This window comes from Macadamia integrifolia, chromosome 10, assembly GCF_013358625.1.
Source record: "Macadamia integrifolia cultivar HAES 741 chromosome 10, SCU_Mint_v3, whole genome shotgun sequence".
NCBI lineage: Eukaryota > Viridiplantae > Streptophyta > Magnoliopsida > Proteales > Proteaceae > Macadamia > Macadamia integrifolia.
Window position 1 is genome coordinate 6,961,410 of NC_056566.1, and position 20,869 is coordinate 6,982,278.

Genomic DNA, 20,869 nt, shown 5'->3' on the forward strand with positions numbered 1-20,869 from the left:
TTTTTTTTTTTTTTTTTTTTTTTTTTCGATAAGACAATAAAAGACTTTGAAGAGTCAAGCACTTACAAGTTACAACAATAAATGAGTTTTTGTTTGTACTTTAAAAAAAAAAAAAAAAAGAGGGAAAAAAGTTGGGTATGCGCACTGTTGTTATACTTAGATTTGTGCCCATCCTTCTCCCCTCCTTTAAAAAAGTTCCTTATGCCCCTCCCATTGGTTGAGTCACTAGGTCTGGGAAAGATGACAACCTAACCTCCTCTTTTAAAAGATTGAAAAAAAAAAAAAAGTGCCATTTATGGGTCGGCCCAATTGGTAAAGGTGGATTACCAAAATTTTTTCCTCTGTTATCTTCTGCTATGTCTAAATATATACTAATTTATCCAATGGTTTTTTTCCTTTTTCTTTTTTCTAAAGAGAAGCAAAACAACGTTGAAATAGAAATGTAAGAAACTCATAGGCTGTGTTTGGTAGTCATCCAAAAAAACAATTCTAATGTTTTTTCCTTCTATGGGAACAAAAAATGGAATAAAGCATTTGTTGTCAACTTTGTGTTTTTCGATTTTTTTAGAATGACAAGGAAAAAAAGAAAAACACTATAAACGCAAAATGATGGAACGACGAAACCTTATTCCGTCATTTTGGTTTCGTTCCAAATGCAAAAAAGTGAACACCTCAAGTAGTCATTCCTAAAACAAATCCACCAAACACCATTTTTTTGTTTTAAAACGATATTTTGACACAGAAACTGAAAATTCTATTTTTGACACGAAACGTCGTTTATGGAACTAAATGACTACCAAACGCAGCCATAGGGTTTCAACTTTCAATTCTCTTTCATATTAATAAGAAATTTAAAATATATATATATATATATATATTCAACTCTCTAATGCTCTATCTCTATGTGCTAAGTGTTGTATTATTTGATCATATTAACATTGACAAAGACAGACATAACTACAAACACATTTCATGGCAACTAAATATCTCCTAAGGCTTCTACCAAAAAGCAAAAAAAAACTCCCAGAAATGAGCAAGATGATGTTGCTTATCCATCCACTCTGGCATCCCATGTACATTGCATTGTGATCTCTACTACAGCCCCCTTGCTCTACTTCTTGAGGATATCCTGCAAGGCCAAAATTCATAGAAGCCATAATAAATTGTTTGTCCACTTTATTAAAATAGATGCCCCCCCCCCTTCCCACCCACACCCAACCACCCTAATTAAATAACCTCGTAACAATTATTTTTGAGAGAAAGGAAGTGAAATTTATAAGTCCCCTTTTTTGTTCCCTTGCAACCAAATGGAGCCATAAAGATAGGATGATTCTCAATGAATGACTGTTGTAAGTAATGATGTGAATCTTAAACTGAAATCGTTTACCAAAACCGAATCGAGGCATTTACATCAAAACCGCAAACTATTTAGTAAATTGTTCAGTTCTGATTTCAAGTTTAAGACCGATTAATTAAATGGGTTGGGTCGGTTTTAACCATTTAACTCGTTGGTTTCAAATCAAATTGACACTGTGAAAATTGAACCATTTAAAACGTCAAAACCAATCCGATTAACCCGTATAACCATAAAATATTCAGTTGTTTTAACAAAACATAATGGTTTAATTTAGAGAATAATTGTGACCATAGAGGTTGTCCAACAGTCTATTCAATAATTTACTCCTATTATGTAGTTATGTAGTCAAATCATTACTTGTTTAGTGTCTCATTTAATTTGATACAAGATTGAAGCATTTATCAACAAAAACAAATTTTAGTAAGCATGTGAATAAACTAGCAAGCCAATTGCTAACGTTTAGAAACCGTATTGAATAAACCATGATCAAAATCGTTTAAAAACCGTGATTTCGACACTGTTTAAAAAATGTGGAACCGAAACCGTTTAGTAATTGATGTGGTTTTGGTTTCAGCCAAATAAATATGAACCGAACCAAACTGCACCGTATGCACCAAAATTGAACCAATTAACACCCTTAGTTGTAAGCCTCAAAGGATTAAGGAAAAAGAAATAAATAAATAAATAAAAATATGGGACCTTGTGAAGAAAGAGAATTGTCAAATGAAGATTGTAAATGCAAGTCATTCACCCACCTTGTGATATAATGCATAATAGTTGTTTGGTCAAGAGATGAATAGAAAAACGAAACATGATTTTGGGTCATCAATCCATATAAAATTACATGCTAGTTGTGTGTATGTGTGTGTCAAGGATTTCGTAAACTAAATATTGATGGTTGTTCTCTTGAAAATCCGGGCAAATCTGATGTGGGGGATTTTAAGAGTTAGCATTGGAGTTCCAATCAAAAGTTTTTTTCATGATATGAAGGATTTACTACCAATTAAATGGCAGAGTTTGTAGCCTTTTTTATTGTACTTCATCATATTGTGGTCTTGTGGATTCAAATGTGAGAAAATTAAAGATTGTATGTGATTCATAGGTTGTGATGGTTTGCATCAGGAATGGGAAAATTCCATGACTCTTTGAACAAAAATGGTGGTTCTATAAGTATTACCTGGAAGACACCATATGGTTTACCACACATTGCTACCGCGAGGCAAACTTTGTTGTTGATAAACTAGCAAAGCATGACAACTCTTTCTTCTACTTGGGATTCTTATCCAAATTTTGTAACCTAAGATGTAAGCTGGGATTAGGGATGTCAATTTCTAAGCCCACACTAGTAGGCCAGACCGAGCCCCACACGTTTATGGCCCAAACTGGACCAACCAATTAATAAACATGTTAGGCTTGAGCTTGACACGTTTATAAATGGGAGTTCATGGTGTAGGTAGCTAGCCCGTCGAGGTTTCCGCCCAACACGTTTATAAACGGGAGTTCATGGTGTACGTAGCTAGCCTGTCGGGGTTTTTGATGGAACCAACATGTTTAGGCCCAACTTGAAATGACTCATTGTAGCCCGACCTAGCCCGACTTCCTTTAATACTACATAAAATTCTTATTTTACCACTACTAGTAAGAAACTAATTAACCTTTTTTACCCTTTAAGTTGTAATAGGATTTGGTTTGATTAAGTTGTAATGGTCATAATCTCTCTTCTTTTTATTTTTTTGGTAAGAACAACCATACTCTCACATTATTCCTCTTCTTTATTATAGATTTGCATCACATATTTCTGGGCTTTCAACCTACTTAAGAAAAGAATTTTAGGGTAGACACATTTAAAGCTCGTTTAGAATATGTTTAGACTTAAATAGGTTTATAGCCTGATCAAGGCTTGTTTAAGGTAGTCCAATTAAAGCTCGACATTGGCCAGCTCGATTATAAACCGTACCATGCCCCCAAAGGCGTAGGCCCATTTACTTAAATGGTCGTTCACGGTGGAAGGTTTCCAAATGGTTAGGCCCGATTAGGCCCGACAGAGACCAGTCCGACCCGACCGGTTGACACCCCTAGCTGGGATGCACAAATGAGACTAAGATACAGATTCTCATAATCTGGTTTATTAGTTTCTTTTCCTTTTGGTTGAGATGTATTTCTGTTGATTCTTAGCCCAAAAGAGAGAGAGAGAGAGAGAGAGAGAGAGAGTGTGTGTGTGTGTGTGACCCATAATGGGGCAAAGACACAAATGAGCTATCAATGGCATAGTGGGCCCAGTTATTGCTACTATTACTTTAGAGAGGGTGGAGGGTAGGAGGGTCGAACACATGACGTGTTCGTAGACTTACACTAAACCTCCACTAGCTAGCTGCAGTCATTGGGCTAGAAACACATCCGTTATTTTGAAAAGGTTTGTTAGAGGGTTACATCTTCTCCTAATAGGCATCAAAGTGAGCAATAAGTGTGACTAGTGTGACTATTGGAAAGCATAATTAAATAGTCAACAAATATGCCTTGCACAAAAGACATGGTGTTTTGGCATGTCTTTTGAAGACAACCCTTACTGATCTCTTTTTCAATTATACATAGAGAGGAGGCTTAACCCATTTCTCTATCAGGTTTGGAAACAATCCCAATTTTGTTATTCTTGATTCCATAGACATTGGTTTTGTAATATGTCCAATGAACACAATTCTTGGTATCCTGTGTGCCCAATCAATGAGTGCAACACTATTGTTATAGTGCCACACAGGATTTGTTTTTATCTTAGGCTCCGTTTGATATCATTTTTGTTCCAAAAACTCCGTTTCGTGTCAAAAACGGAAATTTCTGTTTCTGTGTCAAAACGCCGTTTTTAAACGATTTAATGATGTTTGGTGAATCTGTTTCTAGAACAGCTTCAGAACAAAAAAACGACAGTTCTGCAGTTTGGTAATGCTTGTTTCAGAAACGGGTTTTTTTTTTTCTCTTTTCTTTTCTTTTAAGTCAATAATTACAGAAATAACATTAAAATACTATAAGCATATAAATCCTTTGGGACAATAAAATATTAAATACCAACTAAAAAAAACATGGTTTCAAAATGATGAATAAAGTACAGTATTAACAATGCCTTGTCCAAGTTAATTATTATATAATTCCCCAAATTTTCACTTTTTGTCCAAGTCTAAAGACTTGAATGCTTGGAGGATGTCTTTCATCTTATTTGTTTGGTCCTCTAATTACAGAAATCAGATTTGGTATCATACCCAAGCGAAGTAACAAAGCTCCAATAAAATCAGATTTGGGGAGAGATAATGGAAAGACTAATAAAACCAAGCAAAGTAACAAAGAAATCAAGCATAGGAAAATAACAAAGAAATCAAGCATAACAAAGTAACAAAGGAATCAAGCTATCCAAATTGTTAGTAAGTGCTAGTGTGTTTATTATAATAAGTTGTTTGAAGTACTTACTGTTTATTCTAAGAGATTTTCCTTTCAATATAATACAAATTGTCAAACTTTTTGAACTCCACAGAATTTAAAATGCTCACGCAATGGCTTGATTTTCATAATCATTAAAACTGTGCACAATTGCATGATCATATGGTTGGACTTTGTAATTTGCATTTCATTTCTGAAACCCAACTTCTTAACAGGACAATTAAATTAATGGTTGAGAATGATCTTTAAGATGACATACCAGTTGCATCAAACCTTGCAAGTCAACACCTCCACACAACCAATACCCTATCTACATTTTTATTTAATTTTGTAAGCTTCAAAATATAACCTTCTATATCATCAATTGGGTTTTGTATAATGTATATTTAGTTAATCCATCCGAGTTTTCACTTATCTACATATTTATTTAAGATGACATAGAATTGTGTTTGATGTCATTTCGTCAAAGGAAACAACCAAGTCTCATGAACTTAAATTAGTTGAATATGTTGCCACATGTTCACAAGGTGTTTCATGTCATCTCCCAACTGTATTTTCACTACAGTATCTCATTATTGTTACACAACAGAAATTGAATTAGTTGAATCATTTCTGATCCATGTTTTTCTGGTTTTTGCTGCTTTATAGGTGAATACTTTTGTCTGTGTTTCCTTTGCTCCAAAATGAGATTGATCCAAATCAAGTTCACATTTGAAGAAGTATAATAGAAATGGGAGATGAATTCAAGAAATAGAAACAAAATCAGAACCATAAGTAGAACTCAGGAGAAGGAAGCATTGCATTCCATGAGAAAACATCTCTGTGAGACATTTTTTCGAATAGGTCTTGAGCATCTGAGATGTAGCCAGATTTAGCATAAATCTAGAGAAGATGATTGTGAAACCCTCTTTGGTTCTCTTTGGTTCACAATGAGGAACTAACCACTAACCCTAGAAAAACCCAAGTCCGATCGGTCAAATTGCAGAGGCTTTACAGGTAAACAATACCGAACTCTCCAATCTTGATTTGGGTTGTAGATCAGGTTATTATAAGGTTTATTGAGGTCATGATCCATCATCAACATATCAGAGAAGATGCAAAGAGCTAGGGCATACCTGTTTGAGCGACAATGAGCAGAGATCAAAAGGGGAAACCCGATCGTGCTTCTCTTCTCTTCTCAGGCGATCCTGCTTCTCTTCTCTTTTGCGGCCATCGTGCTTCTCTTCTCCGGCGATCGTGCTTCTCTTCTTCGGCGATCGATCTTCTTCTTCTCCAATTCTGTGTGCGCAAAGATGAAAGACAGAGGTGAAAAAAGAGGGCGAGTGTATTCCGTCGGTCGAACTTGAGAGTGAAGTCGGATTCAAGGTCAATCGTGCTTCTCTTCTCCGACGAACGGTCTTCTTCTTCTCCAGCTCTGAGTGTGCGAAGTTGCAAGGCAGAGGTGAAAAAAAAGAGGCGAGTATTTTATCGGGAACTTGTCTCTGAAGTTGTGAAAAAAAAAGTTTATTTTTTAGAACGTTTGGAACGAAACAACATGGACAGAACACCCTCTTGTCATTCTGTCTTCGGTCCTTCAAATCGTTTTTTTTTTCCAACTTTTGTTTCAAAAAAACTGAAATACATCATATGGTTGCCATACGGTTTTTTGCGTTTTTTCGTTCTATTGAAACGGAAAAAAGATTGAAACGTTTCTTAAGAACAATACCAAACGGGTCCTTAGATGTTGATTTGTAAGGAAATAGTAAAACAATACAGATAAATTATTAAATTCTCACTTGGTGATTCGATTTTACTACAACATCAGAACTAAGATAGAAAAGAATAGTGCATTTCTTATGTTCTGACATGGACGGAGTGTTGTAGACCCTAGATTTTGTTACCCTAAATGACCCTCCAAATGTAGATGATTTGAGCCCAATGTTGCTCTCACAGATTGTATTACAGAAAATTACCGCTTTCCCCTTGGGTAATTTGGATGCCCATATATTACTAGAATTGGTAAAAACTTTCAAAATGGCTTTTTTTTTGTTTTGTTTTGTGTTTTTTTTTTTTCATATAGACTTTGATACGAAGACAACGCTGTTTGGCAATCATTTCATTAAATACTATTTGTCTAATTACCTCGTTTGAGTATCATTTTGATCGTTTTCTCGACCAAATTTGTGGTTGATATTTGTATATATTATTGGATAGTATCGGAAAAACATTCTGAATGTAAATGACTCAAATTTCAATGTTTGAAACTCAAATGGAGGTGTAAAGTTCAGCCCAAAAAAAATGAAACACTTTCCGACAATTTAGGATTCATAGGACCAACTAGAGGCTGCCACATGGAGTGGAAATTCTGATTTCCACATGTCCCTTGTTTCCTTTAAATAAAGGACCTTGCCTTCCTTCAGTTCAAACAACAAATCTTGCCCTCACCCCTTGAGCTCTAAGCATTAAATCCGGAGAAAATATGAAAACCCCTGTGAGAGAGAAAATATCAAAAAATTAGAAAAATACCAAAATACCCCTAAGAGTTGGAATTCAATCAGGATAGGAACAAAAGCATTGAAATTCTATAGAATTGAACCATCAAGCGGGCTCAGAATAGGTATTTCTCTTCCCTCTCCATTTTAATTATTATTTTTTAGTTAATTAAATAGATATAGATATTTAGATTAGATAAGTACTTGCTTTAAGACTTAAATTATGCATGTTGTAGACTGATATATTTAAATTTAGGGAAAATTACACCCCCTTCTCTGTAGTTTCTCGAAATTACATGTGTGTCCAAGGCTTTGAACAATTTATGCCCCCCTCCCATGGAGTTTGAAAGACTCTTACAATTAGGTCCAATCCGTTAGTCACCTTGAATTTGACACTATTAGTTGGTGACTTCACCATTTTAATGTCGAAAATACCCTTTTAAGAAAGTGAAGTTACTAATATACCCTTTGCTTAAAACAAACAAAATAGAAAGTTCTTCAACCTAGGAACCGAACGGATATTGGACTGCAACCTCCACTAGGTCAGAGAAGAAGAACAAATCCAGCGAAGAAGCTTGTGGGGAGTGGAGGGCAAAGAACCTGGTTGAAGCTTGCGGGGGCGGAGAACCTAGTTGAAACTAACTTGCACTGCAGTGAACACAGAATAGCTTCCAAGCGAACTGCAGTGAACACAAAATAGCTTCCAAGCAAAGGTGGAGGTGAGAGCTCTGCAAATCGCCCCACCCTGCAAGCAAACTTATGTGGAGAAAGGCAGCTTGATATTCTTTTATTCATGATCAAAAGGTTCAACTTGTCTGGGAACAATAGACAATCCTCAGCTCTGCCTGCTGGAGATGACTATTGGGGGTTGACTTTGTCTCCTTTCATTGAGGAGAAAGGAGATGGCAGAGATTGGAATTCATAGAGAATCTGTTGAGCTGCTTGAACTTAGTTGCAGTATTGGGTTCCTGTTCTTGCCATCAAGATTAAAAGAGAACCTTGATGTTGTACAAATACCTAAGTCACTCTTGGAGTGGGTTTTCGCATGGAATTACCCATATTGAAATGCAAAACTCGTATCAGTAATTTTGGATTTGGATGAATAAATACTAAATACAGAAATATCAAGTGTTTGACTTATTTCATTAGTTGATAATGATTGTCATAAATCTGGCATTGGCATTCTTGCCCTTTCGATAGTATAGTAACTTACTCTTTTCGGTGGGTAAACTAGGCATCTGGAATGTGTTTCATTACACAGGATTTAAAGCTATCCAAAGAAAAGAAACAAGAGCCTCTGATAATGGAAAAAAAAAATGAAACTGTTAACAAAGTATCCACTACAAGAAGAAAAACTCAGTTGAAACTGAAATAGAAATTATGAGTCCATATAAAGCTCTTCAGGGCAATTCTTGCTAATTTTTCAAGTATGTTAAAGTGCTGCAGTCATCTTCCCCTAGAATCACTTCATGGTAAACATATTTGCTCTCAAGGTCCATATGAGAACTTGATTTGAGACTATTGAATAACATGCAGTTTACAATGATGTCCAGGACAATGAAGAGAGAGTACAAATATGCAATGAAAATCCCCTCCAAATGTATGGAGGGACTGAGCCTATCAGAATGATTATATACTCTTATGATTTGGTACTGAAACAGAGCTTCCACAAAGGCCAGTCCTAGATTGACTGGGAGAGCCAGAGAAAGTGTGGCTGAGGCCTTTCCTCTGATCAGCATACATGCCTTAAGGATCGCTAAAAACCCACTGCAATTCTTCCTCTTCAGCTGCAACTCCTTCCAACTATCCTCTTCCTAATTTCCAGCATCATATTACCTTAAAATTATCTCCCGATAATTTTCTCCTATGGAAAACCCGATTTTTCCCTTTACTACGTAGCTATGATTTACTTGGTCTTGTTGATGGAACCACTCCCGCTCCACCAGCTTACATTCTCATTGCAAAGACTACATCTCCACCATCCGATGGCTCCACAACCACTATTACAACAACCTCTTCTCCATCAATCCCTTGTGTTAATCCAGCTCATGCTGATTGGATGAGGAAAGATCCACTAGTTATGAGTTGGATCCTTGCATCTCTCACGCTTGAAGTTCTCCCATATGTGGTCGGACTCAACACCGCAACAGAAGTGTGGAATGCACTCCAAACCTCATTTGGAACTCTCTCCCATACTAGCATTCTCCAACTTCATATGCAGCTTCAGAATACATACAAGGGTGAGAAATCTGTCTCGACATACTTGTGTGAAGTGAAGTACATCTCCGATCAACTATCTGCTGCCAATAAACCTTTGTCCATTGAAGAACTCAATGCTATTGTCTTCCGCAATTTAGGTTCGGATTTCAGCGATGTGGTAGCAGCTCTTGCTATCAAATCTGAACCTATTCCCTTCCATGATCTTCATTGACTACTGATCAGTCATGAGCTACGAATGAAGATAGCTCAGACTATAGTTGAAGCAAATCTCTCCCATGCTTCATATGGTCCAGCCAAAACTATGTCTCAACAACAACAAGGGCTCCTTCCTACCCCACAACAAGGCTCTCAATATTTGCAAACCAACATTGCAAATCAGCCCAACTATAACCAAGGCCAACGCACCAAGAAGAGAGAGCGATGTCAAATCTGCAATAAGTTTAATCATACTGCCAATAAGTGCTATTTTCGGTACAATACTTCCTCCACAATTGCACCACAACCTGTAGCAAACATGGCCAGTCTTCTTCAAACCCCAATAATGAAGGATTGGTATCTAGATACAGCTGCAACCAACCATATTACTCTTGATTTATCAATGCTTCAACAATCTTCTGGTTATTCTGGTAATGATAAACTTAGAGTCGGCAATGGGGTAGGTTTACCTATCACCAGTGTTGGCTCTTCCACATTTAGTTCTCCTTGCAGTAAGAATTTTCATTTCACAAATCTTCTTCATGTTCCTACCATCACTAAAAATCTTTTATCCGTTCATCACTTTACAAAGGATAATTCTTGCTTCTTTGAATTTCATCCATACCATTTTGTTGTTAGGGATCAGGTGACAAAGTGCCGCTGCTTCAAGGGTCCTTTAAAGACGGGTTGTATCGTCTCACAAGTCTCCATTCCTCTCTTCCCAAAGAAGCTAACATCAATGAACATGTCTCCATTGATGCATGGTATGCTCATTTAGGACATCCCAACAATCGTGTTATTCATATTGTCATTAAGTCTCAAGCACTACCTTGCTCTTCCACAACCATAAGTACTTGTTCATCCTGTTTTATGAGAAAATCACACAAGGTTTTCTTACCACTAACTGGAAGCATCAGTACTGCACCTTTAGAGTTAGTCTTTAGTGATGTATAGGGCCCAACTCCTATTTCTTCAATTAATGGTCATCTTTATTTTCTAATTTTTATTGATGATTTCTGTAAATTCACCTAGCTTTATCCTCTTACAAAACGTTTTGATGTTCCTTCCCTCTTTGTTCAATTTAAAACCATGGCAGAACGACAATTCTCCAAATCAATTAAGGCTCTCCAGTCTGATTGTGGTGGGGAAAACCAAAAATTGAATACAATCTTGACACAATATGGTATTATACATCATGTTGCCTACCCTCATACGCATAAGTAGAATGGGGCTGCAGAGCGTAAAATACGTCATATTGTACACAACGGCCTCACTCTTTTAGCACATGTCTCCCTTCCCTTGAAATTTTGGCAATATGCTTTTGAAATTGTTGTATATTTGATTAATAGATTACCCACTCCTATTATCAATAATCTTTCACCTTTTGAAAAATTAATTAGGACCAAACCTGATTACAAATTTCTTAAGGTCTTTGGATGAGCTGCCTATCCTTTGTTGCGTCCCTATAACACACATAAATTTTCATTTCGTTCCACTCCATGTGTGTTTCTCGGTTATAGACTTATAGTCTTAATCACATGGGCTATAGATGTCTTGATTGCACAACAAACCGAATGTATATTGTTCGTCATGTCAATTTCATAGAAATTGTTTTTCCAAAAGCATTTCTATCACAATCCCATGTGTTACAACCTTCTCCATCCTCACCATGGCTCACTGTTTCACTGTCATACAATCCATCTGTTGGGACTACTGCTGCAACTGGTTTCTCCACAGATACTTCACAATCTACCCAGTTGAATTCTCCACTATTACCATCTCCCCCTATTGCATCACCTCTCCCTTTATTATCTAATATTGTTGCAACAGATGCTTTACCAACTCTCACAGATGCAGGGTAACCTTCCACCTCTGAGCCCCCTGCCACAGATGCAAGTCAACCTCCCACCATTGCTGCCCCTATTGGTCTAATCAAAGGACTCATCCTCTGTAACTTCGATATAACCCAAAGCCTTCTAACCGTTACCCACTACTATCTGTCTTTCTAACCCAAAGCACTACTGCAAAGGAACCTACATGTTACACAGAGGCTACAAAATATCCAGAATGGAATGAAGCAATGTTGCAGAAATTCAACGTGTTAATGCGAAACGGTACATGGACTTTAGTCCCTCCTTCATCCAAACAAAATGTTGTTCGTTCAAAATGGGTCTTTCGAATAAAGCACAAGGCTAATGGAACAATTGAACGATACAAAGCACATTTGGTGGTGAAGGGGTATAACCAACAACAAGCAGGTATTGACTATACTAAAACGTTCAGTCCAGTTGTGAAGCCTACTACTGTTCGAACTATGCTCACTTTGGCTATAACACGAAATTGGCCGTTACGTCAATTAGACATTAGTAATGCCTTCCTCCATGGCACACTAAATGAGGATGTCTATATGTCTCAACCATCGGGATTCATAGACCCAGAAAGGCCCCACCATGTTTGCAAGCTTCACAAGTCACTATACGGGTTAAAATAAGCCCCACGGGCTTGGTTTCAACGGTTGAGTTCTTTTTTACTCACACTTGGTTTTGAAGGCTCCAAAATAGATACATCACTATTTATCTCCAAAGTTGGTGATGATCTTGTGATCACTGGTTTTATGCTTACTTTGGTTCAACAAGTTATTGACTCTCTACGTATAGAGTTTGCAATAAGAGACTTAGGTTCTCTTCACTACTTCTTAGGCATGGAAGTTCTCTCTTACCCAAGTGGAATCATATTATCTCAACACAAATATATTCATGATCTTTTGATACGTATGGGAATGGAGGGTGTCAAACCCGTTCAAAATCCTATGGCTTCTTCGACTCGGCTATCCAAACATGATGGTGATCCTATGACCGATTGCACTTTGTATCGTAGCACAATTGGGGCACTACAATATGCCACTCTAACTAGGCCTAACATTTCTTTTTCGGTGAACAAGATATGTCAATATCTACATGCTCCTACGGAGACACACTGGCAGGCAGTCAAACTCATCTTGCGTTATCTTAAAGGCACCATTACACATGGTCTTCTTACCTCAAAAGCTTCCTCCAACCAGCTCATGGCTTTTTCAGACGTTGATTGGGCCGGGTGCATTGATGATAGAAGATCTACTAGTGGTTATGCTATTTACATGGGAGAAAATTTAATATCTTGGTTTGCTACAACCAACCATTGCACGCTCTTCTACAAAATCAGAGCATTGTGCCATTGCTGGATCACATCGCTCTTGCAAGAGCTTCATGTTCCACCTACTGAGTCACCAATGTTATGGTGTGATAATTTAGGGGCCACTTACTTGACAGCAAATCCGTTATTTCATGCCAGGACGAAGCATATAGAAGTGGACTTCCACTTTGTTCAGCATCTTGTGACAAAAGGTTTACTGACTGTCAAATTCATATCAATGAAAGATCAAATTGCAGATATTCTTAAAAAGCCATTATCTACGGTCCGGTTCTTATCTCTGCGTGACAAGTCGAAGATTTGTAAGAGACCATCTTCCACTTGAGGGGGGTTGTTAAGGATAACGTTTGAATTCCAATTCTTTTGAATTTAAATTTGAAGTCTCCTTTTTAGACGTTAGAATTCAAAACTATTTGAATTCAACGTAGACCAATTCAAATCCTTATCTTGTAAAATATCCCTACCTTATAGGTAGGAGAGTTTTTGTGTAACTCAAACTCTATCACTTGTAAAGTTCAAATAATATGTAACAAACTCAATGATAAATACACGACTTACCTCTTTGAATGAGGTAGAGATTAAAACATCAGTAAACTCTATCTTTACAGCAGCAACCACTGAGACGATACGAAGGATATTGGGTGAAGAGAAGCCAAAAGCATCAAGGATATTGAAGGCAAGGAAGAGCAAAAAGAGGGTACCTGCCGGAGTGAATATGAGCCTCGCTGGAGTTGTATGGCTCCTTTTCCACCTAAGTTTCCTTGCAGAGGGGTGATTTGCATAGGTCTCACCTCCACCTTCTCCAACGGTTATGTTTTAAGGATTTGATTTGAGTGGTTTGGGTACATGGGTATAAAAGGGTATAATGGCCCTCTCAAGACTATCTCTACTAAAGGGGTAATACGATCTTTTGTTGTATAAAAGTAATAGCATACTCACACCGTCAATGTTAGGAGAGGGGGCGTAAATCGTTCAAACCCTTGGACCCACATGTAATTTCAGCAAACTACATGGGAGTAATTTTTCCTTATGTTTATGTTTTTAAAACCCTTAGCACGTCGTTATAATGATGATTTTCCCTAAACTAATGGTCCGGTCAGATTACAAAAATATGAAGCTATTAGGCATCCATTCCACCTAGTGAAAGCTGGTCTATTTTCTTCTAGGTGCTAAATTATTTGAATATTCTCCCCAATTGTGAATCCTAATAATCCACAAACATTTCTACTTTTGATTTGCTAATAATGTACAATATCGAGGCAAAGAGAGCTACATATGCACCCTACATATGCTTACCCTAACAACATTATTTTTATTTTTTGGGTAGAAAACAACATTAATTAATTATCCTAAATCATGTGTATCTACTTAAACACATACTAATCAAACTACTAATTTATCTAACTAACCCCAAGCACACTTATCTAATAAACTAACTAAATAACTAAAAAAATAAAAATAAAAAGGGAAGAAGCACTATCTTAGGCCAACCCTGGATTAAGGTCGAAAGGGGTGGGCCTCTCTGTTCTTAAAACACGCGAATTCATAGAATATTTAGGTCTCCTAGCTCAAGGAGAAGGCCCTGTTGATGGCATTCTCGAAGGTGGGGTCTGTTTTTTTGTGTTGTGATTGTTTTAGAATGGGGCTGTCTAGGCTTTTATCATTGTAATTGTTTCCTCTTCTTTTGAATACAATTAGATTGTTTAGTGAGAGAGAGAGAGAGAGAGAGAGAGAAGGATATATTTCTCTCTTTCGCTCTTGGAAAACCTCAACCATGGGAAGGGTTTTTGGAACTTCCAACTGTGCCCCATTGGCAGGAATTCCTAGATTTTTTTTTTTTGCAGACGCTATTATAGTAGTAACCAAAGAAGGGAAAATGCAAAGCTGTCCAACGTGTGATTTTCCCGACATGGTTGTTGCAGATTCGCACTTGCCCTACGCAGATATCCAGACGCATTATGTGGTTCTCTTGTATGTCTTTTATGTTCTGATGGCCATAACTTTTGATTTACTTGTTCGATTTGACATTTGATATCTCATTGTAAAGTTTGATTGAATGACCCATGTTTCTAAAAGGAGTGATCATGTTTGTTTTTTTCCCATCTATCAACACTAAACCATTTAAGACTTGTACTCTTCTACTAAGTGAAGCAGCAAGCACTATCCAATGACGTGGGCATCAAAGTTAAAAAATTGCTGATCGCAAAAGTGCAACAAGTGGCAACGCTTGCTTGACAATGCGTGAGATGAATCGGCGGGCAATTTTTCCCATTCTTGTACCATTGTTTAACGCTTGATCTTTAATGATAAAATAACTTATTCTCATCATCGAAGTTGAATTTAAAAATCATTTTGCAATAAAAGCTTGTGAGGGTAGATCCATCCCATTTCCACATAAGTACAGTTTTCACTAGAGGGGACATCAAGAATGCAACCTATAATTACGTGTCTACAATTGAATAGAAAATGACCAAAAGTACCCCAAGTTTCATATATCTCAAAAATATTTAATTAGAAGGATAATGTGCCTGTTAAATCGAAACCAATAAGAGGTGATGTACTTGACCACCCTATAGAGGCACCGACCAAGTGGTATACCTCTTGCAATAGGTGTTATCTTATGTAGTGTTTTCTACCCTACGATCGCTTCTACAAGTTTCTATTTCTAGGGAGACTCTATGGGTGATGTTGCTGCCGAGAATCTGTAGAAGATTGAATGTTTGTCCTGCAATGGTACAAAAGGTAGAGGCCCAGAGATGGCTCCGAGATTAATCCTCCGACGCCTAAGTTAGAGACCGGTGCAACATTCTTCAAAAAGCAATGATGAGCGAGTTAGCAAACTCACCTCTAACTACCCCCTTGGATCTCTTTTATAGGATTAGGTCCTATAGAGTCCTCCTAGGGAACGTCCTCTGCTTCTGATGAGCTTAAGGCCGTTTCGGAGGATCTTATTTCACACGTCTCCTCCTTCTATGGGGAATATTCCCATCCTTTAGGGATCAATATTGCCTTCATGCAGGCAAAGTCCTACTACGACTCCATCACTGAAGGTGGACTCAAGTCTCCTCATTATTTTGGTATCTGAAGTCCTTAGCTTCCTATAGTGTTCCAAATTCCTCCTATAGTTGGATGCCATGTGTCACCATCTTGCTGGGCGGTTAGTTAGTGCGTATCAGAAGCCCCCTTACTTCCTCTGAGAAGCCCTTCTAGAGGAAGTAACAACATTTTTTTAGACGGCTCGGGACTCCTTCTCTAGTTCCTCTTCTTCTCTTTTTTTTTTTTTTTGGGACCTGTCAGTCCTATTCATTCGGCTTCGGCCTGGATCCTTCGGCCCTGTTTGAGGATGCACCCCTCGGTCAAGTCTGCTTGGCCTTGGCATGAGCTTCCAACCGAGGGAGGACCCGAGGGTGGACCCTTTGGTCAGGTTTGCTCGGTCTTGGCCTGAGCCCCCAACTGAGGGTGGACCCTTCGGTCAAGAGTGCTCGACCTTGACCTGTGACCCCAACCTAGAGATGACCCTTCGATCAGGTCTGCTCGGCATTGGCCTGAGCCCCCAACTGAGGGTGGACCCTTCGATTAGGAGTGCTCAGCCTTGGCCTGAGCCCCCAACCAAGGGTGGACCCTTCGATCAGGAGTGCTCAACCTTGGCCTGGGCCCCAATCGAGGGTGGGCACTTTGGTCAAGTCTACTTGGCCTTGGCCTGAACCCCCAACAGAGGGAGGTGAACCGAAGGTTACTTCCTTCACCCGAGCTATAGAACAGTCATGGTCCCAAAAAATCCACCGATCACCCATGCTGGATCCGCCTTTGAGTACAGTACGTCATACAATGGACATTGTACTCTCTCAACATACCATCCATTGGGATTAGCCAGTACCTAACCCCCTACTGGTAAGGGGTGTAGCACCAGGGTCTATGAATCTTAACCAAATACAATCTACATGATTGTATATACCATCGCCATACATCACAACATGCTTTGGCTTCTAGGCCCATAGTACCAGAAAGAACCTCGGCCACATCGTGCCCTAGACCGTCAGAGCCACAGTCATAACTATACTACTAACCTCTGGGCCCACAATACCAGATCCTCCCTCCCTCGACCACACCATGCCCCAAATCGTCAATACCACAATTAACTGTAGATCTCATTCACAAAACCACAATAACTTATCTGCAGTCTAAAACCATTCCTTAGCCTCATCCTTCCATATTCACAGGTTAGCAATAATAATAGCACAAGATAAATAAGTCCATTATATCAAACAACATGCATAGCAGAAATATGACATGTCATTCATACACATGATTCATGAAAATACAAAGGCTAATTTACAGTGCCACCCCCTAGAGAATGCCAGTATTATAGAAACAACCCCTGTTTAATACCAAATTGCATTCAGACCGCTGCCTCCAGTCCGCCACTAGCGGTTCTTCCCTTTTTTGGCTTAGCAGAGCTGAGCTGGGTTCTACTCTGTAGGAAATGCATAGGAAGTCCACACAGCAAACCGAGGCCTTGCGTGCGTTGGACCGCCGAAGAATAATAGGCATCCCCACCCCAGGCAGAGTTAGTGAGCCATGTAATAGGTGACCATTTCACGCGGTTCGAGGGGCACTTGAGTCAGCTGCCGGTGCCCGGCTGTGTCTTGATCCCTATCCAATTTTTGGGCCAATTCCCCCTTCGTACTACCAAAAAATGAGATTCTTGCCGAATCCGAGTTTGCTGCTCCCCTCAGTAGTAAGTGAAGGCAGTTGGCAGCCCATAGATGATTGAAGCCCAAAAAAAAAGGATTCTTATACTGCATTTGATGATGCTTTCAAGCAAGACTTGCATCTTCCCTTTCCTTTTCCAATGAGTGAATGAGACGAACGGTAGGGGAAAAGGGCAATCTGACGAGTCAATCATTTTGGGTTAATGTAAAATGAGATACATATGTATATTTTACTCAAAAGGGTTATTTCATAGCATCACTTAACATAAATTGATGCCCAGGCCAAATATCCAGTCTTCAAAAGGGAAGCCCTTGCCTCTCGCTCAACTGCGCAAATCGATTATGCCACTTTTGAAACAAGAGAAAGAGAGTGGCCAGGGAAATCTTACACGTATGCACTCCTATGGTCCCCTCTCTTTCTCATTGTGGGTTGGTTAATTACTCTCCCTTCTCTCCTCCTATCTTCAATCTTGTTCTTTAGGGATGAAATTAGGGTTTCAGGTGAAGTGTCGGCCGTTAGGTTTGGCCAGAGTTCCTTACTCTTTGCCTTCTCACCTCTTACGACATGAACATAATCGAAATCCCAATCCAATCTTGAGGCGATCTCGGATGCTATGGCCATTAACCGTCTAGATTTCTAGGCGAGGTCTCTTGAACGTTGGATAACAGACTATCTCTCCTTCGCAAACTCTGTACTAGTAATTATCTGGCTTTATATTTCCAAACTTCCTCATAATCACAGTACCCTATATCTTGGAAAGCTTCATCGGTGTGACCCTAAATCCTCCACAAGGAGAAGACACAAACCATCTTTGATCTACCATCACCCCCGATCTGACCATAATTGATTCTTGTTCATTACAGATGCGGAATTCTTCAAGAGCCTTCTGTCCCAGTTCTCTGGCTGGAAATTCTAGGATTTGGATGGTAACGAGACACCCAACATCATTTATTTAGACCAGAAAACCACAATGAATCCTTATTCAGTTATACTCCACTGAAACCTAAAATGATTGGACCCGATGAAACAAACAGACACCAACCGTGTAATTCAAATTACAATGAGGGACAACATTAGAGGTAGGACTGAAATTGAGATTATTAGACTGATAGAAAGCACAAGGAATTGTAGTTGAGAAATAAGGTCAACGGAGATAAAACAAAGGAAAAAAAATGTGAATATAATCTAGTAATTCATGAACAGAAACATATTTACATAGAAGGTAAATTGATTTGAACCCCCCAAAAGAATGGGTTTTAGATTCAAAAATTGGATTAAGATCTTGAAATTACCCAGAATTGTTTCACCAAAGCTAGAAGTCGATCTTCGAAAATCTGAAGCTTTTAATCAAAGAAAGATACAAACGCAGCCGAACTCCTTATTTAGGGATTTTTGCAGGTGGTGAGGTTTAGACGAATTAGGTTAGGGGGTGTGTGTTTGTAAGTGAGGATAATATCGGTAATTCAACATTTGGCAATATGGTATTTAAGAAAAAAATAAACTATTGATGTCATTATTTGAGGTAAATTATGTAACAGAGATCAATGGTAGTGGCTCTGAACATAACTTGGTATTAAACAGGGGGTGTTTCTATAATACTGACATTCTCTAGGGGTGGCACTATAAATTATCCAAATATAAAATAATGCAAACACACTCCGTAAAATAAGGGTCAAACACCCACTCACCTCAAAAGGCAAATCACCGTGCACGATAGATCTCCGCAATCAATTGCGTGTCCTTGCCGATTATTTAGGTTCCTAATCAATGGTGTTTAATTTTTATTAAATATTTATACACCTAATTGACTACATACAGGTTCACTGTTGAACCCAAAACAATTCCTAAAGTCCCATGCATTAAGCCTATTAAAGTCTCGGAAAAGCCCTTGAACCATCCTTACCCATAGGGTTAATTTGGGTAAATAAGGTAGGGAACATAACCCACAAAGGCAGGTTACAGTTCAGTCAAAATAGGGGCTGATTGGGCTTAACACACCCCAACCGGCAGGTCAATATCTGCAAAAAATTTTGCACTCCCATAGGCTGTTTTGCTAGTTTCCCTGGCTTGAGCTGCTCATAGTCGATGGGTATTGACTCTGGCAGCATAGGAAATGTTCCCTAATGCATCTAGGGTCATTTTACAGCCCCCAAACTCCTAATTACAGTACTTAAAAATTATATAATAGTATACTACCCAATTCCCAAACAAATTTCAGAATTGAACATAAATTGGGTAAATTGAAGGGTTGCACTCATTTTCCCCAAAATTCATCATTCAATTAAGGTCAATTGAATAGAACACAGTAACCACGATCACGTTCCACCTCCAATTACAGTTTTGGGTTACAGGGAAAAAACTAAATTGTTTAAGTTTCAATTCCCATATCTGAAATTCAATAAAATTCTGCCTATGCTTTCTCTGCAGAATTTTTATTACATGCCACCTTGTTTCAGTCCCAAATTCATAAATTTCTCATGAACACTGAAAGCCCTTTGGTTTGGGGTTTACATGGATGAACTTCAAGCAAATTAGGTCCCAAAACCCTTACTAAAATTAGGAATTCTTCCATAAGGTACTGAATTCAGGCCATAGGGACTAATTTACAGTCCCTAACCATTGAACTACCTAACCCTAGCATGCTACTGCCATTAAACTAATTAAATTTACTGAATTAGTAGGGGCAGCAGCCTTACCTGAGTGCAGCAGCCCCCAAATTGTAGCTCTCTTCTTCTTCTCTTTCTCCTCCTCTTCTTGCAGTTGTTCACCGAATTGTACAGCGAGAATAGAGTGGCTGGTTTCTTTTTTTATAATTCAGCCCAAAAGGGTCCTAGGGCCCGTTTGGCTGAATTTACTCAAATAGAAAATCAATTTTAAAAACTACTTTTAAACCATAAAACTATTTAATATTTAATTCCCCTTGATGGACCGCACCAAATACTGACCTATTAGGTTGGATTTGGTCAGCATGAGGACCCCTACATAGTGGGTGAGTGCTAGGCTCAGGGGTATAGAGATGTGGGCCCCACAAGAAAACCCAATTTTTCTTGCATTTATGCTAGGCGAACTGGCTGGCCGGTTGGCAGTAGGGTAATCCCGCCGATTTGCCCCTTCTTGCTCATTTGTTGTCCTACCTCTTAGACTTGTGAGTCCACTAAATGTAGGGTTGGTCTCACCCATTTTTTGACCATTTGTACTCCTTCCTTGTATCTGTGGGTCAGTCTAATTCTTTCTTTTGCTTATGTATTTCCTAGATCACAACAATATAACCTACTTCATTTTTTTAACTGAGCCATAC

The 20,869-nt window shown here is 38.6% G+C and overlaps 1 long non-coding RNA gene across 1 annotated transcript; it reads right to left on the reverse strand.

The window, feature by feature from the left end:
• Positions 1-6,992: 6,992 nt before the first annotated feature.
• On the reverse strand, positions 6,993-20,359 carry LOC122091116. Its single transcript, XR_006143819.1, has 3 exons — positions 20,268-20,359; positions 19,260-19,331; positions 6,993-7,251 (listed from the first exon to the last, which is right to left on the reverse strand). It is a non-coding gene; the product is annotated as an uncharacterized LOC122091116 (long non-coding RNA).
• Between the last annotated feature and the right edge of the window lie 510 nt (positions 20,360-20,869).